This window comes from Leuciscus leuciscus (genome assembly GCF_965113295.1).
Source record: "Leuciscus leuciscus genome assembly, chromosome: 3".
NCBI classification, from domain to species: Eukaryota; Metazoa; Chordata; class Actinopteri; order Cypriniformes; family Leuciscidae; genus Leuciscus; species Leuciscus leuciscus.
Genome location: NC_138727.1, coordinates 59,103,881 through 59,112,599, shown reverse-complemented (window position 1 = coordinate 59,112,599; position 8,719 = coordinate 59,103,881). Strand labels below are relative to the sequence as shown.

At 40.5% G+C, this 8,719-nt stretch overlaps 1 protein-coding gene across 1 annotated transcript in view; it reads right to left on the bottom strand.

The window, feature by feature from the left end:
* LOC309493657 (uncharacterized protein) overlaps positions 1-8,719 on the bottom strand; it is a 117,630-nt gene that overhangs the window by 108,003 nt on the left and 908 nt on the right. The gene's annotated exons all lie outside the window — the stretch shown is intronic.

Sequence of the window (8,719 nt, the reverse complement as noted above, 5' to 3'; positions counted from 1 at the left end):
CCGTCTCCATTTCCCTCAATTTCCACATTCTCGCTCTCTATTGAAGTATTCATGAATACTTTTAGTTTGCATAAACTACAGAAAACACTCACACTTTACTTAATCATTAAGCTCATGTTTTTAGTCAATGATTAGAGTTGAATTAAATATATTACATTTCTGTCTGAAAGATACTATTGCTGTACATTCTATTCATTTGTAAAGCACTTTTCACACTGTACAGATGCACAGGTTAAAGGGGAATTGCCATATAATACACATATGTACAGGTGCTGCTATATGAGAAAACATATATTTGTACACATGAACATACAGTAGAGAGAACGAGATAGTGAGGTTGAAGATCTGTATTATGACTTGATCCTGTCAGTTGTGAAGCTCTGATTAGTTTGTCTTTATTTTCTTTGAGTCTGTTTTCTGCTTCTCATTTAATTAGTAAAATATATTGAGCGTTATCCCTTTAAATGCGAGTGATAAGATGACACAGTGCCTGCATTTCACACAAATAAATCACACCTGCAATGAGTGACATGCAACTACAAAATGCTGTTGTATGTAATGTAATAATGTGCATTACATACAACATAATAATTTCAGACATTGTGATATTTGCTCGAGAACTTTCAGAAACGCTACCAATTCTTGTGTAAAAGTTGAGACACACTTAGACATCAACACTCCTCTTACAAACCTCAATAATGGTGACAATCCAAAACTATTCATATGTAAATAGTAAAATGATTAATCTGCATAATTTTCTTGTGCCGCAATGCATGCTGGGAGCCGGGAATGAGTTTTGTATGCTGGCATGAAGCATGACACCATTGTTGAGTTTCATTTGCTGACTGTCGATGTCTGTGAGCGTCTGAATAACACCGTAGTAAATAACTTTCTGATCACAACATGTTTTCTTTTTTCAGAAAATCAGATTTTCACAAGCGTATCACATGATCAGTAGCACAATGTATGAATTAATAACGAAACACACTTCTGATCAGTGGTTAGACTTCAGATGGATGCACATGAACACTGAGGATTGTAAAACTGGATTTTGGTGAGTAACATCCAACCTTAAGACATTTTATGCCAAGAAGTTATAGTGACCCTTAATATTTAAAGGACGTTCGAAGAATGATGTTGAGAATGTTTTCTACTAACATTATGAGAACATTCATCAAATACTAATGACAATACTTGACGATTTCATGAACATTGTTTTGAAAGCTTTTAATTTTAAAGCTTGCATAAACTTTACATACATTTAAGAGAAAAGTTAGGAAAAATAACGATGGGACAGGCTATAAAACTTCCCCCACAAACAAACCCTTTTTCATCTGAAGTTCGTTGTCATTCTGATGTTTAAAGGATGTTTCAGGAAGTTGTTCAAAGAACATTTTCTCCCAACATTATGAGAACATTTATAAAACCTTCTTCCAACAATATATTAATTAATACATTCCAGTTAAAAGTTAATAAAAAGGGAAGTGAAACTACTTAACACATGGTTCACACGAACATGACAGAACAAACACATGCAGATAAAACTCAGTATTAGTGTTATTTTAAAGATATTTCAACAGAATTATTCTATTATTTCAAAGCCAAAGCTGTTTTTCAGAACCAGAACGTTTTTAACTGACTTAAAAGTTTAATGAAGTGTCTGTTCACTGCATCAAATTACTTTTACTGATAATGAAAACAGCAGTGGTTTCCATGGTAACTGCATGAATACAGTATTGAATACATCAATTTTAATTTTGCACATTTATAAAATGAGGCGTCACTCACCTTTAATGGCTGATCCACCAATTATAGATTATGATTTATATTTTTTTTCCCCAATTTGATCTTTCATAGACTGGTATTGTACAATGCCTTTGACTAAATGCATTACTGAGAAAGAGCAGCACCGATTTTATACGCCAGTAAAAAACTAAAAATAAATAAAGAACTTTGTGAGTAACACTGGGTTTGAGTGTCATTGTGTGTCTGGAGCTGCTGTGCTGTACTAACAACTAACAACTCTTGTTTGTAATTTACTATTGTGTAGTGTACGTTCATTTTTTGTGTTTCCCTGTCGTTCGTTCATCATCTGCGCTTTATTTTTCGGGAAGCATTATTCTGCTGCACTTCTGTTAGTGAGAGTCGCTCTGACGACTGTTAGGGTGTACTCACACTAGCCAGTTTGAACCGTGCCCGAGTGCGTTTGACCACCAAAGCGCGGTTCGTTTGACTAGTGTGAGTGCTCCGAACCGTGCCCGGGCGCGGCTCGATTAACCGGCCCTGGCCCGCTTGGAAGAGGTGGGCCAGAGCACGGTTCAGTTGGACTCGGGCGCGGTTCGCATGCAGTGTGAGCGCTAACCGTGCTGGACTCCATTGTGTTCAGTGAGAATGCCGCTCTTCCTGTTTATCCCGAAACCGTCGCACCATAATGAAGTAAGCGTGCTCCGGCACGAATGCTGAAACCCTATGTGAGTGCAGGACAGAGGGGGAGTGGGGAGGGGGGACAATCGTACTCGGGCCCGGTTCATGGCAACCGTGCCTAGTGTGAGTACACCCTTAGTGAATGCGGTGTTTAGTGTCATTGTTAGTGAACTCGACTCGCTCGCAGGGGGATCAAGGTTTGAGACCGACTCGGAGCAGGACTGTTAGGATTAGATTGTGAGTTTTGGAGGCGGAGCAAAGAAGGGATGTGATTGGGTTGATTTCAAATATCAACATTGCCTAGAAGCATATTTCAAAAATCACACCTTTAAAATATTAAATATTTTCCTCATATTTTGAACTTAATCAGACATTTTCCGTGTTTAAGTGCTATAATCGGGTCCCAGGTGCATCTATCAACCCTGAAAACATGAAAAGTGACAACCCATTAACTTTTTTTAATTCACTCCCCTTCTGATGTAGAAAGTGGATATTATTATAATATTACCGGCCCTTAATCTGCACGTTTCCACCCGACATTTGGTTTACAAAAGCAACAACAGTGACCAGTTCTAACGCAATGGCAAATGTTCCAGCAAAGCATGAAACTGTTCTGTCGTTGCTGCACAGACGAGCACTAAAACATGTCACAGCTGTCTTATAAAGACCTCAGGGAACTGTGTCAACTTGTGTAGAAGTTAAACATGACGGTTCATGTAAGAATTACATGAATCAATTTAACTCCACAACAACTACATACATTATTCACTAACTATTCAGAAACGTCCAGGTGCTTCTAAAACCTCTTCCGGAGTCTCTCTGTAAGGCTTCATTCCCCTACTGGTTATTTCTGAGATTGTAGATGAGTGAAATTTGCGTTTGTTATTGTTATCCGAATCTCGTGTAAAGGATCGTCAGCCTTCAGAACAGGGGCCGGGATCAGCAGCTCATTTGCATCTAAAGGGACACACACAAAATATCATATTACATCTTGTGAAAAGGGGCATAATTTGTCACCTTTAAAAACAAATATGCCCTCTTGACATCATGTTTAGCGCTGTATTAAATTGATTACTTGGTCAGTCTGACTGAGCTCTATAATAACAAAAGTTTTGGGCGGGACTATCGGTTTGTCTGACCAATGAAAAGATTTTGAGTGAATAGTGTTTGATGATGCTAGTGAGACATAAAATACACACTTCACCTTTAGATAAAAAATTTGTAAAGTAAAAAGTTTGATCTCAGATTAAATCTAGATGATCCAGTCAAACTATATAAGAAAAGATAAGTTTTTAAGATTCAGGTCATTTTTATTTTCATATTGATTTTCACATTCAAAGTTTCAAAGCAGTTTTACAGAAAATATTGCGCTAATGTCTTATGCCTTAAATTCAAGCAACAACAAAAAAGTAAGCAACTGTGGCAAAAAAAAAACTAAAAAAAAAACTAAAATAAAAAAAAACCTGCATAAAATGTTTAAAGAAACAAACAGACTCATCTAGGTGATTTTTTTTCCCTGTGACATTACAATGAACATTTGTCATTCATTTGGAGCTCAATGTTCATCTTGTGTCATATTTACTGCACATCTGCCTGTCCTTTTAAATGAATCATTTTATACACATTCTCTGCGGTGGAGATTCAACTGATGAGACGGATGAGGAGGAAGATGAGGAGGATGATGATGATGATGATGATGATGATGCTGATGAGGATGATGGTGGTGATGTTGTTTCTAAAACATCTGTATATAAAACAATAAAACAATGTTTTTTTCACACACAGAACTTGACATCTCTTTTCTCATGATACGTGTTACTGATGTCATTTACACATTCATTACCCAGAATTCATGTTTGGTGACTCACAGACAGAGAATCGTGAGCTGTTAGTTTGAGTTTCCAGAATTGAAGCCTGTGGTTTCACACTGAATTATACAGTATAGCAGAGTTACTGATGAACACTGTTAAACTGGAGTTAACTATAGTAAAAGTGTGGTAAAAGGACTTTTTCTCATTGTTCAGAACAGCATCATTGTTTTACACAAAGCTGCACTTTTACCTTCATAAACTACAAACATATAAACTGTACTTTGTTTTTATACTTCCTCTTTTTAACTGTTTGTGGTTTTGCTTTGTTGAACAGAAAGAACATCCAAATTAAAAATAATCCTGTGGTTAAACATGATCAGCTGCAAACATGACACATGACACACAGTGATCTGCATCTGTACCTGTAACATTGATCAGGACTCGTGTGATGAAGATCTTGTGTCCTTGATCAGACTGAACTCCACACCAGTATTCTGAATCTTCTTCAGTCACATGATTGATGCTTCCCGTCAGGAGCTGCTGTTCTCTGTCATCATACAGCTGGATCTTTCCCTCATCCCTCCATCTTCTGCTCTCCTTCACAGACGTCTCTTTAGCACAGAGAACAGCTCCAGATGTCCAGCACAGAAACTTCACATCATGAATGTGGGATTGTGGGTATTTGCAGTTGATGTTCACAGATCCTCCTGCAGAAGCTGATAGACTGATGCTCTTCACACAACAATCATCTGTTTAAGATCCAGATAAAGTGCAGCAATGTTACAATCACCAGATATATTCATGGATTCTGTCAAATAATGCATAAATGACTGAAAGCAGCTCACCCTTCTTAATGTCCAGATTAAACTCAGAGAAGAAACTGTAATCTTCAGAAACTTTTACTATAATCTTATATTCTCCAGAGTCGTTCTCATTCAGATCTCTGATAAACAGAAGTAAGAGTCCTGCAGATCTGTCATCATGAATGGAGAATTGTCTGTCATGTTTCCATCCTGCTCTACTGTTAGTGTTTATCACAGTAAAACACTGATCTGCTGCAGTTTGACAGACTTCTTTCACAGGATTTGTGTTTTTCATCTCATATTTGTAGTTTATCAGGACATGTCCTCCTGTATATCCTTGTATTGTCCCGATTTTTTGACCTGCAAAACACAACAGAATTTTTTTTTTTTTCAAAGGCACACACACACACACACACACACACACACACACACACACACACACACACACACACACACACACACACACACACACACACACACACACACACACACACAGCTATTTACTGGGACCATATACTTTCACTGTTTTATACTTGGCTAATACTATATATTATTAATATTGCTCAAAGCCAAAACTCAGGATATCAGTCTTTACAAAAACCAGGAAAACAAACCTCAATTTAAAGAAACAGGGCTTCTAAATCCACAAAACAAGGCACAGGAAAGAAATAAAGGTGAGTGTCCAACAAAGTCCCAAAAAAATAAAAAAAATTCACTTATCTTCTAAACTCAGGAAAGTTTGTCCATCAAAAATAAACACAGGTGCAAAAGATGAGTCCAAGAAACATACATCAATAGCAACAAGGCCAGACCATGAGTGAGTGCAAGTGTGTTGGCTTTATGCCAGTCCAAATGATTAGGCGATCGCTGGAAGAGTGGTGGGAGGAGCCAGGGAGCAACCGCCAGCAGGAGAACTAGGATGTTGGCCCACTGAATTCGAAGGAGGGAGGAGCCATGCTGGAGCCTTAGTGGAAATACCTGACGGAAACAACCATTACTAACTGAGGCGGAGCTGTGGAGGTGGAGACCCAGGTGGAGCCAAAGAGCCCAGGTGACACACAATGGATCTGGAGGCCAAGGCAGACCTGAGGTGATGAGTGAACGGGGTGGAGCCAGGGTGCTGGAGAAATTAGGGTAGCCAGTGCAGCAGAGGACCAAGGTGAAGCTGGAGAGAAGAAGAGGCCTGACAGAGCTGAGGGGGTGAAGGAACAAGGCATAGCTGAAGGACCGGAAGTCCATAACATAGGCAGAGTGAACCAGAGGAACGAGGAAGCTTAGTGGAGTTGCAGGGACGATGGTCCCAGGTGGACCCAAGAGAATGAGGAGTCAAGGTTGAGCCGGCTGGTCGACAGGCCAAGGTGGAGTGAAGGGCTTGGAGGTTTGATGTGGAACAAGGGGGTCAACATACAAGGGTGGAGCTGGTGAACAAGAAGCCCAAGGGTAGCCAGCGTAGAATGAGCTGAAGGGAGTCAACAGAGACAGGGATGAAGAACTAGGTAGCATAGGCAAAGGGTTACAAAATGGCCTCATTGGCTGTAACAGGACAGAGTGTTAAAAAAAACAGCCTCCTTCGTCAACACAGGACAGGCAGAGTTCAGAAACAGCCTCCTTGGCCGACATGGGACAGGCAGAAGAGGTGGGAGTGGGAGGCGAGGTGGGAGTGGGAGGCAAGGTGGGACTTGGAACTAACCGGAACCAACACAGGAGGAAGGGATTGGGAACAGGCAGGTTTTTCTGACTTTGGAAACACAACTCTCCAACATTGAAGGATGAAGCTGACACTCCACTTTTTCATCTAGCTTCACCAAATTTCCAACAGGCACAGAGGGAAAAAACTGTCTCACACACCTGGTCAGACTGCTTTGGCCAGGGGTGCCCAATCCTGCTCCTGCCGATCGACTGTCCTGCACAGTTCATCTCCAACCCTAATCAAACATACCTGCCTTTAATTGTCAAGTGATCCTGAAGACCTTAATTGGTTTCTTCTTCTACCTGTCATGGGGGCTGAGAGTAGACGGAGGAGCTGAACACGCAGCGCCGGATGAAACTCTATGAAGCCTCTGTGCGGGTAAATAGAGGTTATAGTTGTGTCAATGGTCCATTTCCTAGATAGGTGGCGGTAATGCACATATCTGTCTGCGATCTGCCGTAAAAAAGCAAGAAGAAGAAGAAGAAGACCTTAATTGGTTGCTTCAGGTGTGTTTGATTAGGGTTGGAGATGAACTGTGCAGGACAGTCGATCGGCAGGACCAGGATTGGGCACCCCTGGCTTTGGCTATGGAACAGACATGGTGGCAGGCATTGCCTCGGTAGAGGACCGTATGTGGTTGCCATCAGCACCGGTTCTGGGTCTGTGGTGGGGATTGGCTCAATGTAAATGATTGATGGCAACATGATGGTGGAAGAGGGCTGGGATGACTGTAGCTGTGTGGCAATGTCGTTCTCCAACTCTCCAAAGGTAAATGGTGCACCACTCAGCACAATGTCCAGATACTTTGCCCGGTACATGCTGGAATCTCCTGCTGGCATCCATAGGCCGATGTTTTTCAGCCCACTCCAAAAATGATGTCTGGTGGCAATATTCCTAAACCTCCTCCACAAAACCTTCAATTTCCCAGTCCAAAAGGTGAGTTCATAAAACATACATCTCTAGCCACAACAACGTTGACAACAAGGCCAGACCATGAATAAGTGCAATTGTGTTGGGTTAATGTCAGTCCAAATGAGCGGGTGATTGGCTGCAGGTGCGAGTGATCAGAGTGTGAGTGGGAGACTGTGGGTGTGTCTCAATCAGCTCCCTATTTCAGTAGTCAGGACACTGATTAGGGAGTCAGACATTTTAAGGGTTGTCTCAAATTGCAAAATCCTACCAGTGCACGGAAATGTTTGCTCCCTAAATGTCCCACAATGCACTGTTAAAACCAGGAAGCATCAATGCTCACTATGTTCCCTTAATGGAAGTTCACAAATCACATGAACCAACTCACTACACATAATGACACAAGCTAGATGTTTTGAATGAACATAATCAAGCATTTAGAATGGATCTATGCCTGCAATGTTGTACGTATAAGTAACAAGCAAATTATTTGTTATAATGGACTTTAAATAACATCAGAAGGACAGTGATGTTGCACAATGGGGACTTGGCAATCAGTGTCCCAATGTGTAGTAAGCAAGGGTACTTACTGTCCTTACCAGTGCCCAAATTTATGTACATGATATACTCATTCACCACATAGGAAGCTGATTTAGATGCACCCTCAGAGTGTGAAAGAGGCAGAGTGTGCATGTGACAGAAGAAAAAAAAAAAAAAAAAAAACTCTAACACTCTAACAACCACATTAATCTGCATATCATTTAAAAATAACTGTCCATTACAAAGCTAACATGCGAGGGTGGCCATAAGAGGAGATTTAGTCATTTTTAATGCACTATGGTTAGTTACATAGACACACACACACACACACACAGGTTTCAATGTTTTATGGGGACTTTCCATAGACAATGATTTTTACACCATACAAACTATCCCATAAACCTAACGTTCTTACATAAAAAAAGAAAAAGGTGAAAAATGTTACTCATTGGACCAAAACATTTCCCCATAACGTAGGTCAACGTTACCCGAGATCCACTTTCCTGCAGAGTTTAGCTTCAACCTTGATTAATCTCACATGC